Source organism: Mauremys mutica, chromosome 3, assembly GCF_020497125.1.
Source record: "Mauremys mutica isolate MM-2020 ecotype Southern chromosome 3, ASM2049712v1, whole genome shotgun sequence".
NCBI classification, from domain to species: domain Eukaryota; kingdom Metazoa; phylum Chordata; order Testudines; family Geoemydidae; genus Mauremys; species Mauremys mutica.
In genome coordinates, this window is record NC_059074.1 from 7,658,999 (window position 1) to 7,674,295 (window position 15,297).

At 48.7% G+C, this 15,297-nt stretch overlaps 1 protein-coding gene across 4 annotated transcripts in view; it reads left to right on the forward strand.

Moving 5' to 3' along the window:
• The window catches only part of ADCY3 (adenylate cyclase 3), a 90,362-nt gene that overhangs the window by 23,577 nt on the left and 51,488 nt on the right, over positions 1–15,297 (forward strand). The window lies entirely within an intron of this gene.

Sequence of the window (15,297 nt, forward strand, 5' to 3'; positions counted from 1 at the left end):
GCATCAGCCGAGTTGTGTGTGGGGAAACTCGGACTGAGAGCGTGAGCTCTTTGGTGCAGGGACCGTCCTCGGGTTGTGTGTGTGGACAGCGCCTAGCGCGCTGAGGCTACTGTGCAGGACTGGGGCTCCGGGTGCTACTGCGATACGAATAGTAAATAACAATGAGAAGAGAGGACTGAGGGGCACTGGCCAAGCTAGGATGGGGGAGAGCCGGGATTGGATTAGTAGCAGGGGGCTGCAGGTGAGGATCAAGGTGCGTTTGAGGAATAGTGTGCGAGGCCCAGTGCCAAAGCCAAAAGATGAGGAATTTGACCTCCTAAAGAACGACTGCGCTGGGTAGAGGAAGTCGGTCCCCTCCCGCCCAGTTCCCGGGCTAATGCGACTGTTTTGTGGGGGTGGCTAATGGGAGCTGTGATAATGGAACTGAGATCTAGGTCACTCTCCTGGCTTTGTTCTCCACCTTCCTGTCCCTACCGCAGTGCCCATGACTTTAATGTGGCTGAGCTAGGCTCTGCCTGTGTGTCTCTGTGACCTGGCTTTCTGCTGTGTGCGACCGGTGAAAAGCCCCCCAGCTTCTTATGCAGCCTCCTTCTCTAAAGGGCAACGCATCGGCTGTTTGCGTTCTAGTCCAAGGGCCGAATTCATGCAGTGAGAGCAGAGGGCAGGCAGTCAGGAGAACCTGGAGTATGTTAGGGAGATAGTGTTGCCTAGTGGGTAGAGCGCTGCACTGGGACTCGGAGACCTGAGGTCTGTTCCCAGTTCTGCCACTGAACTGTTGGGTGTCCTTGAGCAAGTCACTGCGCCCCTTTGTGCCTCAGTTTCCCCATCTCTAAAATGGGGATAATGATCCTGACATTCTTTGTAAAGCGCTTTGAGACCTACTGATGAAAAGTGCTATCAAAGAGCGAGATGGTATGTATGTATTTATTTATGGTTATTTTTTAGGCCTTTTGCCCACTGGGATTGGTAGTTGCAGCAGTGCAAAGCTCCAGGGTAGACGTGATTTGCACCAGAGTGAATCCTGTCTGCTTTAGGGGTTTGTGCCAGTAGCTAGAATCCCAGTGTAGCCATGGCCTCATTTTGGCTGGGCCGATCATTCCATTCTGCACGACCTCTGATGAGTCACTGGGTCCCTTTCTGCCTCTCTTCCACCCAGCTGGAAGATTGGATATAAACTGAGAGCAGAAAATCTCATCTCCCTGAGAACCAGATGCTGCGATAAGTGCACTCCGCTTTCCTGGGTAATTATTAATCATACACCCGAGCCATGTGATATAAACCACATGGACCTGATGTTATAAGGGTGGCTGGGAACAGCTCTGGGAAGACACAGCTGCCTGCTTGTTCCTTCACATTGCAAAACCTTTAGCCATGCAGACGGCAAATGTCAGGCGGGCATGTTTCCCAGGCCGCACGCTGAATGGGTGCACTGTCCTGTTCCCATTTCAAAGGCTCCGGCTTGCCGTTCCCAGAGGAAACAGTGGTTTGGGGAATGGGATTCAGGATGGAGCAGGAGATGCAAACTGGGGTTAAAGAGGCTCTAGATTTCCAACAGAGGCCAGCATTCAGACCAAAAGCCAACCTCAAACTACTGGGGATAGGAAGAAATTTTACCTGGGGGCAGGGATTCTAGCCTCTTCCTCTGCAGCAGCTCGTGCTGGCCACTGATGGAGACAGGACACTGGACTAGATGAGGGCTTAAAGACGGGAGGGTTGCAAGAGGTCGTGGGTCCAGGGGAAAAAACATAATTAAATATGGAGCTGGGTCACAGAGGGGTGCACTTCGAGCACAGCTCTCGGGTTATGATAGACCCCTCCTGCGCACACACTTTTTTCAGACCACTTTAAGCACTGACTGGATGGATCCTGGGTCTGATCCAGTCTAGCTGTTCCTGTGCTCAAACCCTGATACTCTCCCTCTTGACACTGAGCTTGGTGGGTCCTTTCAGAGTCCCCATTGCTTATAATCCTGCACATCACAGAGCAGTTGTCTAGGCTAGGATAGCTCACGCTTCTCCAGTGCCTTGCATCTGAGTGCATTACAAACTAGATTAAACCCTGCAGCCCCCTGGGAGGGAGGTATCGTTATCCCCATCGTACAGGTGGGGAAACTGAGGCACAGAGCAGGCAAGTGGCTTGCCCAAGATCATGCCACAAATCATTGGCAAAGCTCAGAAGGGGGCCTACAGGCCTGATTCTTCTTTCGCTGTCAATTGGGAACGGCTCCCTAGTCGTCCGTGGAGTGACACTAACATAAACAGGTGTGAGAGGAGACTGTGGGCTTGTCTCTGTGGGCTCCCAGCTCTGTGTGTGTGGTTAGAGCTGTGTCCATTCACTGAAGAGCTGTTAGTGGAGAGCTGGCGTTTCACTGACAGGAACCTGGTTAAAAGCCGTGCTTCCTCTTGCCTGCCTCCAATTATGAGCTGGGCTAATTTTAGCACCTTATCTAGAGCCTGTCTCCCTCTTTCTCTCCCCGTCCTGTTATCTGTCCAATGTGCTGACAGCAATCTGCTCCCAAGAGCGACAGAGGCATGCACCCATGCAGGTCACTGGCTGGGTGACAGAACCGTGCCGGCAGTCTTCTGTTTGATCAAGGACTCGGAGCAAAGCCGTCACGTCTGTCCTAGTCCCCCAGGGCAAGGGTAGGGCGGTGGGGAAGGGAGTGGTCTGCTGGATGTACTGGCTGGATATTTTGTGGCCTGTTTCCAGGAGGAATCTCTGGGTTTATTGCATGAGGGAAAGCGTCTTCTGGCACAAAGTGGCCATCAAACCGGAGGGATCTCTGGTTGATGTCATAAGTCGCTTTGCATTCGCCCCTCTCTGTCCCAGCCATCATGGTGAGGTGTGTGGCTAAGCAAAAAGGGGGTGTGACAGGAGTCTCCAGCAATTCACCAGCTGGCACCGTGGCCCCTGTGGCCGTGACCATCCATCCCTTGGATTGAGGTGCTACAGGTGCAATCCCTGCTGATGACAGCCGTGTCTGTTCATATGCGGCCAGGGAGACTCTCTGAGGTCTATTGGCCTAAATCAGCCTTCGCGGCTTCTGCATCACAAAAGAAAAGGGGGAAAACAGCAGAAATAGGCTCAAAGAATCTGCAGGAGCTGTTTTATGCCATACTCTTCCCTGTCTCTGCTCCATATTTTGCTTCCTTTTTTGCCATTGGGTTCCCCCACCCCACTCTTTTTCTCCTGAGTGGAACGTGAAGTGACCCCAATAATGCTGGCCTTTGAATCAAACTTTTGAACCCGAGATGTCTGAGCTGCAAATTAAGTTGCATGCATTGATCTGTCTCTAACATACAGCGTTGGTTAGTGTTTGCAGAGACCTGTTATGAGTCACTGTCCTTCCAGAGCTCAGTTCAGTTGTCCCTTTCCTTCCTTCCTTCCGTGTCTCTCCTTCCCCTCCTCTCCATTTCTCTCTGGTTTCCCTCTCCATCTGTATTTCTCTTTCTCTCTTTTCATTGTCTTTCTGCCTTGAATGGTTCCTCACTACTTGCCTATCAGGAAGATACCACATGTGCCTGAGAAGTGGGCTCCGTAAGACATTAGAAAAGACCAGCACTAATGCTGGACACTCCATGTACAAATACTGGAACCAGCACATACCTCAATCCGTCATCCGTTCTGCCCAGGGACTGGTATTTTATTCAGGTGAGCGTCTTGAGGTTCAAACGTCAGCCATAAACTCCCTACATACTGCAGTGGTGGGTGTTTGAGAAATATAGATTAGATCCTGTAAAGAAGCAGCTACTGTGTATGTGTAACCGCTACCCTCTACTGGATGGAATCAGAATTGCTCAGTTATGTGAGATAGGCCCTATACTGCCATCTGCTCTGGGTCTCTTTTGGCTCAAGTGGCAGGGGCCTGGGTTTTGGAGCAGGAATTCTATTCCTCCTCTTGGCGTTAAGTTCTCAGTGGGTCATAGTGCACAGCGTAGTGTTGTCTGTGACGTCCTGGATGCTTAAGACTTTTGTTGTGGGAGATTGGATTTCTTCTTCTTCAAAAGGGTCAGCAGCAGCCACCCTTTCCTCCAGTGCCTTAGAGCTATGTGGGACAAAGGCAGATCTTTTTGGTGATAGATTAAGCATGATGCAGAAAGGCAGGTCATTACTGGAACCAGCTCTGCTGTTGCTCTTGGTAATATATAGCTGTTTCATGGCTTGTTTTGAAAGCATTTGAAAAAATTCATGCAAGCTTCTCCAGCCCACAGCAATAATAGAGCATCCAGGGTGGAAATTGAAATGCACAGATGTCAGGGAGAACTGGAAAGGGAAGGTTCCCACAGCAACATATATTCAGCCACACTGCACATCTGTGAGAGGGTAGAGAAGTTCAGGGGATGGAATAAAGCAAATGTCAATTTAGCTTGAATATCTGGGGAAAGTGACTTAACAGGGATTACAAGGAATGGTCTGTCCCCAGGGCAGTAGAGAAAAGACCCAGGACTTGAGACATTTTAAATCTGAATGGGACAAAACACTGGCAAATAGACTGTAAGGAAGAGTCTTGCACTGATTTAGGGAGACTAAATCAGTGGTTCTCAACCGGGGTACATGCACCTTTGGGGGTACAGAGAGCTCTTCCAGGGGGTACATCAACTCATCTAGATATTTGACTAGTTTTACAACAGGCTACATAAAAAGCACTTGCCAAGTCAGTACAAACTAAAATGTCATACAGACAGTGACTTGTTTATACTGATCTATATATGATACACTGAAATGTAAGTACAATATTTATATTCCAGCTGATTTATTTTATATTAATATGGTAACAATGAGAAAGTCAGCAGTTTGTCAGTAACAGTGTGCTGTGATACTTTTGTCTTTTTATGTCTGATTTTGTAAGCAAGTAGCTTTTAACTGAGGTGAAATTTGAGGAGTATTCAAGACTAATCAGACTCCTGAAAGGGGTACAGTAGTCTGGAAAGATTGAGAGCCAATGATCTAATAGGTTTCTTTCATTTCTAATAGGCCAAATTCTGCTCTGATTTAAAACAGGTATAAAGTAGAGAACAGAGCCACTGATTTCAGTGCAGATACTCCAGATTCATACCCAATTAACTGAATTTAACCCTTGATCCTGCACCATTAAAGTAAATGGGAACTTTGCCACTGACTTCAGTTAGCGTAAGATCAAGGCCTGTGTCCTGTATTCATTGTTAAATATACACACTGGGCCAAATTCTTGCATGGGGATAGTTCCATCTGCCTCCATTGTAACCAAGGGCCTGATCCAAATCTTTTAAAATGAATCTGAGTCTATTGATTTTCAATGAGTTTTGGAGCAGATCCTGAGAGCCTAGTGGGCCCCAGCCAGTATATGTGGCAGGGCTGAGTTGACGCTGGGGAACTTGTATCGTGAATGGCCTGTTTTTAAGTTGAATGCTGCAGGGTGTCTGGGTGACTATGTAGTATGGACAGCAAACCTGACCTTGCTGTTACATGCTTTGCTAGCTGTCATTTGGACAGGAACAGAACTTCTGTTTCACCCCACCAGAGCTGGCTGCATTTCAGTGATTTACGGGGAAGTGATCTGTATGAATTGTGTGTCAGATTTTGAACTGCTTTGGCATCATCAGACTGAAAGGCAATATATAAATTATTATGACACTACTCCAGGTTCTGAGATGGACATGGGGAGAGAAATAAAGTAGACCTCTTGGGGCATGCCATCTGAATGAGCCAGGCCAGGGGGAGCTGGAGGCGAAGATCAGGTTAATAGATGTTAAGGCCAGAAGGGACCAATTAAGATCATCTAATCTGACCTCCTGCAGAACACAGGCTAGAGAGCATCACCCAGTGATTCCTGGCCCAAGCCCTTGTTGAGCTCGAGCTTTCAAATGATGGAGAATCCACCAAAATAGGAGGCCAATGGTGGGAATTCTCTGGCTTTTGAAAAGTTTGCCATTTCCATATGCAGCGCTCAAGCTGAATGTTGTCCCCTAAAGCTGCCATACCCCACAAAGGTCCGTCATTCACCAGCTAGACCCACTACGCTTTTCAAGAAAGACATTCCAAACCAGAGAGGTTTTGCTCTGTTGCTAGTGGACTGATACCTTGGTGCTCTGACTGGTCCTCTCCCCAAAGGCCATTCTTTCACTGGGTGCCTTGTCTCAGTTGCATTCATTGTCTTTTGATAGAGTCCCTCCAATTAATTAATTTGCCTTGCATCTGCCTTTGAATTTAGTGTCTGGGACTCTCTGCTAACAGCGATAGGCCTTACACTGTTGAGTAGTCTCCCAAGGGGGTGATAGGAAACCTTACTCCTTGGCGTTTAAAACTCGGCTGGACAAAACACTAGAAAACGTAGTGTAGGGAACAATCCTGCATGAGGCCCCAGAGGATGGATGGACAGGCAAACGGATGATCTTTCCATCTCTCAATTTCTAGAAAAGTGTGAATATTCCCAACTCACATGTTTTCAGGACCCAGATGTGTCCCTGATTTCTGCATGTTGCTGAAGTGCTGACAATGTACTTGGCGCTATCAAGGATGCAAAGACAAGCTCACTGGTGCCAACCCCAAATATTCAAAAATCATGAGTCAGGCCCTAAAAATCATGACATTTGTCTTTAAAAATCCTGAGTTGCTTTGTTTTTTAATGATACATTTTGGATCTTTTTCTTTGCCTTTTGGTGTTGGAGCCTCTTGGGTTTCACTTTTTCAGGATTATCTCTGCAACCACAAAGGCTAGAAACATTCTTTTCTTTTTAAATGCAAGCTGAGATTCTCATGAAATAACATGACCCCTGGAGCTGGGATTTTAAGAAAACAAAGCCCACTAAATATCGCAAGACTGGCGATAAAATTGTAAGAGTTGGCAACACAAGAAAGTGTAATTCTACGAAGGGGCCTGAGCTGAACCTACCCAAACATGCTCTCTTAACCTTACAGCTTATTTTTTTAACAGCATTTATTTGTTTGAATTTCCTTAGTGTTTGTTCCAAAGGCCAGATTACACCCCTGATTATTGTTGTTATTAATCATGTTTGTTACGGTTGTGCCTAATGACCAGTGAAGATCAGGTCCCCTTTTAGGCTCTGTACAAACTCAAAGCAGTAGATGATCCCTGTTGGACCTGCAGATCTTCCTGGGGAGGGAAAAGGGGGACAACAGACCACCTGGCTTCTCCCCCAAATTCCTGGAGAGTGGAGGAGGGGGACAAGGCAGCCTGCTCTCCTCACTTGATGTAAGAAGTGGTGGAGGGGGAGCTAGCGGCCTTTTGGGGGTGATGGGGAGGGGGTGGGCTGGGGGAAGCGCCAGGCTGTTTGAGTGCTGGTTGGGCTTGGGGTCAGCCATACATAACAGCCTATTCACCCTTCCTACTAGAGACAGCTCTGGGCTGCTGCAGGCTGCTCCAGGTCTGGGCACCTGAACTAAAAGCAGGGAGACTCTCCTGTGTGCCCAGTGGCCCCCTGCTAGGCCCAGGCAGTGTGCCAGGCCAGGCAGAGGAATGTTTTAATATTTATTTAAATTGCGGTAATACCTTGGAGCCCCAGGCACAGACCAGGGTCCCGATGTGCTCGGCGCTGTACAAACGCAGTACAAAAAGACAGTCCCTGCTCTGAAGAACTGACAAATAAGTTCGGATCTGCAGGCCTGACCCTGCACTGTTGCCTGAAAGGCAGTTTACTCTGTACATTAGCACTCAAATGCAGCCGTCTCTGGGGTGGGAGGGAGCAGACAACCATTATCCAGCACAATAGTGGAGAAGGGGAACAGGCTGAGGGCACAGGGGCAAACCCCATGTCTTACAAGAAATCCTTTGGAGCATTTAATGCCCCTGCAGAGCAGCCGAGACCACAGTTTTCTCAACCCCTCCTCCCCCAGTGTCCAGGCCATTGAGCTTGATGTAGCTGTGCTGGTAGGGTGCAGGGCTGAGTCGGCCCTGTCAGGATTTGGAGCTGTGGCTCCCAGGTCAGGCCGACAAGCCATCCCCTTCAGTCCTAGGAGCTGGTGGCTATCAGTGGCGGCAGCAGCCCCGGGTCAGAGGGCCTTCCACACGTGTATCTGGCTCCTAAGCGGTTTTTGCAGGATATAAAATGCTCTCCCAGTCACAGTCCTACCTTCCCAGCCACCACTTTAGGCTTCTCCACTGCCCGGATGCGTCCCGTCTTGGGTCTGCTGCAGAACTTCGAAGCCTAGAGACAGGCCCAGCTCGGGTCACTCCAGTCTTTGCTTGAAGCTGACAAGTTTGCGTTTAATTGCAAGCCTGCCATAGCAAGGAGGCCTTCCATTTGGAACCACTCCGATCTCCAACTGTGGCCAGTCTCAGCCCCTACCATTGGGCAGGGAGTTGCCAGTTAGATTCCCCCAAGTGATTCCTAGAGCAGATCCGTTAGAAAACCATCCAGTCCTGATTTAAAAATGGTCCATGATGGAGAATCCACCACGGCCCTTGGTAAATTGTTCCACTGGTTACTTACCCTCACTGTCAAAATGGACGCCTTATTTTTGAATTTGTCTAGCTTCAACTCCCAGTCCTTGGATTGTGTTAGACCTTTCTCTGCTAGACTGAAGAGCCCATGATTAACTATTTGTTCTGTATGTAGCTACTCGGAGACTGTAATCAAGTCACCCCTTAACCTTCTCCTTATTGGGCTAAATAGATTGAGCTCCTTGAGTCTTTCACTATAAGGCTGCAGAGAAATATTTGAGGGGACATGGCAAGGTCCAGCTCTCATGAGGGGGGAGGGAACGCCATCCAGCTTTTCTCCTGCCCTGCGCCTGGCTGCAGCTCAGCCCCCACTCTCAGCCCCTGACCCAGCCGCGACTCCACTCCTGGCCCCAGGGGACACGGGTACATTCCGTTACGGGTAAGGTTGGGCGCGAGAGGAAAAGTTTGGGCACCACTGCTATAAGGCATGTTTTCTAATCCTTTAATCATAGCTCTTCTCTGAAAGCTCTCGTATTTATAACTCCTCCTTAAATTGTTGGCACCAGAACTAGACTCAGTATTACAGCAGCCATCACACCAGTGGCAACTACAGAGATCAAATAACCTCTCTCCTCCTACACGAGATTCTGCTGTATATGCATCCCAGGATCACATAGCTCTTTTGGCCACAGTGTTGCACTGGGAGCTCATGGTCAGCTGATTATCTACCACGAGCCCTAAATCTTTTTCAGAGTCTCTGCTTCCCAGGGTAGAGTACCCCCGTCCTGTAAGTATGGCCTCCATCCTTTGTTCCTGGATGGAGGTGTTTACATTTAGCCCTATTAAAACACATATTGTTTGCTTGCACCCATCTTACCAAGCAATCCAGATCACTCTGTGCTGGAGATCTGTCCTCGTCATTATTTACCATTATTTATGTTAGAGACAGACGAGACCCCTTAGATCATAGAAGGCCTTGTCCTGCAAGGTGCTGAATGCTTCTTGTGAAGTGCTGGGCACCCTCAATGATTTCCACCGGCCTTCATCTAGCTCCCTGGATCCAATGCAGAATTGTTCCCTATAGTCCTTCAGTCTAGTATGAAATTCCCTAAATGGTGGGGTGTTTGTTGTTCCCCTGGAAGGGCTGTTCCACAGACTGATTGCTGGAAAGGATTTCCTCATGAGAATTCATCCTGAATTTCCCTTTGCTCACTTTCATCCCACCTCTTAGCCATTCCCCCTTTGTGTCAGTCACCCCCACCATGGAAGAGGGAGAGAGATTGTCTGTATCCGCTGAATACCTATAGAAGGTTCTCATATCCCAGCTCATCATCTGACCAAATGTTCCAGATCTAATTCGGTGCTAATTGATTCTGATGACTTACCATAATCAACTGGCCCCCTTCACTCTTCCTTCCCTGATCCCAAACAATCCTTATGGAAAGCAAATCTGATTCCAGCTGTTTTGATGGGCAAAACCTTGTTCCTTTGTCATAGCGTTCCTTTTCCCATCAACATTTGTTACCGTAGGTTATTGTGACAGTGTATGAACTCACACTCGCTTTTTACAGTTGAGCTCACAAGTGTGGTAAATTTGTAGGCCCAATTATCACTGCAGCCCCCAGACCTTGATTATCTAATTGCAAGATGGTTTTAAACTCATAATTGTGCTCCATGATAATGGGGATAATGAAAACTATTTCATATTTCATGGTGGTGGCACAAAAAACCTGCTGGTATGAATAGATCATAAACCACTGTAGGGATGACTGCTGGAGTCTGCAGAGAGCCTGAAACAATAGCTTGGAGTTGTATCATTTGCCTCATTCATGTCAGTGAGGTTTTTACACTGCAGTCCAGTGACAACTTAAATATCAACATTAACTGCCTTACTGCTGGTTATTTTAGGCTGGACGGAAGTAGAGTGCAGTGGAGTAGGGAATGAAGAATCCATATCCTCTCCCACCCCAATTTAAAGCCAGACCTGCCCAAATGGAAGCGGCTAAGATGCCTTCCCTTCCCAGTGCCAAAGCCTCAACCAGCTCCCGTGCTTCCCACTACAACCTCCAGCTCCCCTCTGCCAACTCTGACGCAGATAATCATTGTCGATACCAAAACCTGCGGCACTTTGACTCTACGGAGGCATCGGTAAAACAAATTGATTTTAGTATCACGGTCCGTCAGTAATAGCGGGGAAGCAGGACGGCTTAGGCTGGACCCAGGGGAGGGAGTCGTGGATGAAAAGAGAATCATCCACTCAAGCTTTGGCTCAACATGTACTTCATCGGGGTGCATGTGAAATTGATCAGTGAGTGACCACCAGCCAGCCATGAATGTGGTGAGCTGACCACCATTCCATAAAGGAACTGAGCACCGGCCTGAACCATGGCTGAGAGCTTCGGCTGGCATCGCCTATCCTCAGTGTTAGCTCTCTATCACTGGGGTGTGTAAGTGAGGAACGATTTCTGGTTTGTTCAGGTGATGATCTCCTGAGATTCACTGGGGAAAACCTGGGTTTCTTATGCAGCATGTTAGCCACCTTAGCAATGGCAAATGACTTCCATCTAGAAGGTCATCTAGTACCCACCTGTTGCTAGGTCATAGGTAGCTTAAAGGAAGAGATGCTGGAAGCAAACACTGCATGCCCCTCCCAGCATTTTCTGATGGACAAGGAGATCGGGCATGGGGAGGAGTGGAAAGGCTGCCGCTAACACAGTGCAGTCTCACACAGTCCATGTTCAGGTACCAGGGAGGTCTGCTACAGCGCAGCAAAAGCATCAGCTACCAGCGTTAGCCAGAGTTGGCCTGGTTTAATCTGGATCTTTGGTGAACCACTGAAAAGAAACAAACAGGAGGAGGATGTAGGACTCTGAACCAGGTCCACCAAGTCCTGGCATCCGGTCTCCATCAGTGACCAGTGCAGGATACTTCTGACAAAGTTGTAACCTTCGTTGTGCAGTAGTATCTCATAGAAGGAAATTCCTTCCTGACCCACCTGGTGGTCAGCTTCTGCCCTGGAGCATGTGACCTGCTGTTCTGTTGGGACGGCAGATCTCCATGTCGGAAGGGTTCAGCCTTCTTTATATTTTATTGCCAGCAGCTCCCAGGAAACTCGAGAACTTGAAAATGGAGACCAAAAATGACAAAGCATGGTTCCCATAGCAACACACTCTCTGTATCTGCAGCTGTAGCAGAGTAACCCCTATAGGCTCTGAGTGAAAACCCACTTAATTAGCCAAGTTATTTACGGCTAGTGCAAATCCCCAAATTAAAATTAGAAAGATTTTTTTTTAATGTTCAAATGCTGTTGTTTGCTGCCAGGAAATTTACCCAGACGGAGTAACAGAGACCTGGAACCTCAGCATAGCCTGATACTGCACCGCACATCGCAGCAGTCAGTACCACTTCCACTCCCCTGGGACCAGTAACGGTTTTTTCTTGACCAGCCAGGGATATTATCTTCCCTTCCGCTCTGCTCTCTGTGTGGTGAGGGGGAAGTAATGAGAATTGTTTGTGCTTATCAGGCCAGATTCTCAAAGAGTCAGCACCCACTGGATTGTCAATGGTGCGCAGACACCAAGCAGCTCCCATGATGATGTTTGCGGTCAGATTTTCAGAGGCCTCCTGTTCAGGTGCCTAAATGGGAGTGGAGTACTTCTGAAAATCTCTCTCACCAAGCTATTATCATAGAATCATAGAATATCAGGATTGGAAGAGACCTCAGGAGGTATCTAGTCCAACCCCCTGCTCAAAGCAGGACCAACACCAACTAAATCATCCCAGCCAGGGCTTTGTCAAAACGGGCCTTAAAAACCTCCAAGGATGGAGATTCCACCACCTCCCTAGGTAACCCATTCCAGTGCTTCACCACCCTCTTAGTGAAATAGTTTTTCCTAATATCCAACCTAGACCTCCCCCACTGCAACTTGAGACCATTTCTCCTTGTTCTGTCATCTGCCACCACTGAGAACAGCCGAGCTCCATCCTCTTTGGAACCCCACTTCAGGTAGTTGAAGGCAGCTATCAAATCCCACCTCAGTCTTCTCTTCTGCAGACTAAATAACCCCAGTTCCCTCAGCCTCTCCTCATAAATCATGTGCCCCAGCCCCGTAATTATTTTTGTTGCCCTCCGCTTGACTCTCTCCAATTTGTCCACACCCTTTCTGTAGTGGGGAGCCCAAAACTGGACGCAATACTCCAGATGTGGCCTCACCAGCGCCGAATAGAGGGGAATAATCACTTCCCTCGATCTGCTGGCAATGCTCCTACTAATGCAGCCCAATATGCCGTTAGCTTTCTTGGTAACAAGAGTATGCTGTTGACTCATATCCAGCTTCTCATCCATTGTAACCCCTAGGTCCTTTTCTGCAGAACTGCCGCTTAGCCAGTCAGTTCCCAGCATATATCAGTGCGTGGGATTCTTCCATCCTAAGTGCAGGACTCTGCATTTGTCCTTGTTGAACCTCATCAGATTTCTTTTGGCCCAATCCTCCAATTTGTCTAGGTCACTCTGGACCCTATCTCTACTCTACCTCTCCCCCCAGTTTAGTGTCATCTGCAAACTTGCTGAGGGTGTAATCCATCCCATCATCCAGATCATTAATGAAGATGTTGAACAAAACTGGCCCCAGGACCGACCTCTGTTTGATACCAGCTGCCAACTAGACATTGAGCCATTGATCACTACCCCTTGAGCTCAACGATCTAGCCAGCTTTCTATCCACTTTATAGTCCATTCATCCAATCCGTACTTCTTTAGCTTGCTGGCAAGAATACTGTGGGAGATGGTATCAAAAGCTTTGCTAAACTCAAGCTATATCACATCCACTGCTTTCCCCATATCCACAGAGCCAGTTATCTCATCATAGAAGGCAATCAGGTTGGTCAGGCATAACTTGCCCTTGGTGAATCCATGTTGACTGTTCCTGATCATCTTCCTCTCCTCCAAGTGCTTCAAAATGGATTCCTTGAGGACCTGCTCCATGATTTTTCCGGAGCATGATTATCCAGAGATCTCAAAGTGCATTCCAAACATGGGTAAGAAACATTGTCCTCACTTTTCAGAATGGGAAACTGAGGTACAGTTCAGGGCTGTGTAGAAAATCAATGACAAAGCTAGCATAGAACCCAGGAGTCCTGACTGCCTATCCCTTGCCCTGAGCACCTTGCCAAGGTAGGGTGGGGACTTTGGCCAGGTAGTAGTAGTAATCATGATAAACTTTTAATCAAAATACTTTATAAACACTCTGTAGGGATTCCTTATTCATCCCTGGAATCCCTCCACCTCTGTGGTGGAACACAGTAGCCATTTAACTGTTCACAGCAACCTACAGCAAAATAGTCTAGGACAGGAAGTGAAGAAGAATGCTGTATCCCACTGCAACTGCAGAGGGATTTTAGGTAGGAATTATTTACTTACCCAAGCTAGAATTTGGGCAGAAGAGTTTAGGCTCTTTCACTAATGAAAAGTGCCAGGGGCTCCCTAAATGTCACATCTTTGGCTTCACGTGGCCAGCCACACCTTTCAGGAGCATTAGCTCAGTACTGAGTCAGCCAGGCTCTTTACTGCAGCCCCTAGGGTGACCAGACAGCAAGTGTGAAAAATCGGGACATGGGGTGGGGGGTAATAGGAGCCTATAGAAGAGCCTATAAAATTGGGACATCTGATCACCCTAGCCCCGTACCTCCTGCCTTCATCGCCCATCCAAGCAGTGACCCGGCCTGATTGTACGTGGCTCACGCTCTCCAACCTGCTCCCGGGACGGACCATGGGAAGCTGGGACGTGGAAGCAGCCTCTCCTCAGCAGCGTCTCTAAGCTGAAGCAGTGAGCGTTGGTGGCCAGTTTCTCTGCTGCGTCGGATCAGATTCAGCGCCTGAACCTGCACTGGCCCAACCGGGTGCCCTAGTCCACATTGGTCATGTGCTTCTTCCGGCATTGGCTTTTCCTCACAAGCATTGCCCCGGCCTAGTCAGCAGCAACCCAATTACCCAAGCCACAGCAGGGCCAATTAAGACAACGCTCTTCATCTTTCAACCTGGTAATAGGGCGCCGGGAGAACTGAGCGGGGGAGAGGGAGGGGTTTGGTCTCTTCTGCCTTAGCAGAGCTCCAACTGTATCATCAGGAGCTTTCTTCAGTGCTGCTGCGCCCTGATTCCTTGACAAGACGGTGCTGAGGGAAGGTAGAACTCTCGGCAGGACAGGGGCATCCTCCTACTCTGCCTTTATTTCAGTATTTGGGGGTTGAGCCGATAGAGGCGAGGGAGTTGATGTCAAGGCAATAAGAAGGGTGTTGGGAACTGTTTCTGCAATGTGTCGTGTGAGGAGCAGAGGTGCAGTAGAGGCCTGAGCATGGGGCAGGGGACCAACAACTCCTGGATTGTATTCCTAGTTCTGCCACCGACTCACTTTGTGGCCCTGGCCACCTCTCTTCCCCACGCTGTGCTTGCATCCCCCTGTCTGCGGAAGGGGGACAGTGACACTTACCTGCCTCATGCAGAGGATCGATTTAATAAGGGCCAAATTGTGGCTGCCCCAGGGCGCGGGTGGTGGCCACCATCTCAGTTCCTGTGTTTTCCTGATTGCAGGGACTGCTTCCTGCCAGCGCTGCTTGTGGCACAAACTGCCCCACAGTGGGAGGTGGAGCCTTGGTCCCATTCCTCCCCTTGCTCAGTGACTGGCAGACCGTGCAGGGGGAGGGTTGCATAGGGCACTCTCTGAGGAGTGGTAGCAGCAGGCACGTACCTCTTGTCTGTGCATCCTCAGAGCTCCCTGTGGGGCAGGGACTGTCCCTTTTCTCTGTGTTTGTACAGCACCTAGCACCAGGGAGCGCTGGTCCATGACTAGGTGCCACTGCAATATAAACGGGGTTTCTGATTGCAAGTATTAACAGAGAACATGGATAAAACACTCCCAGTT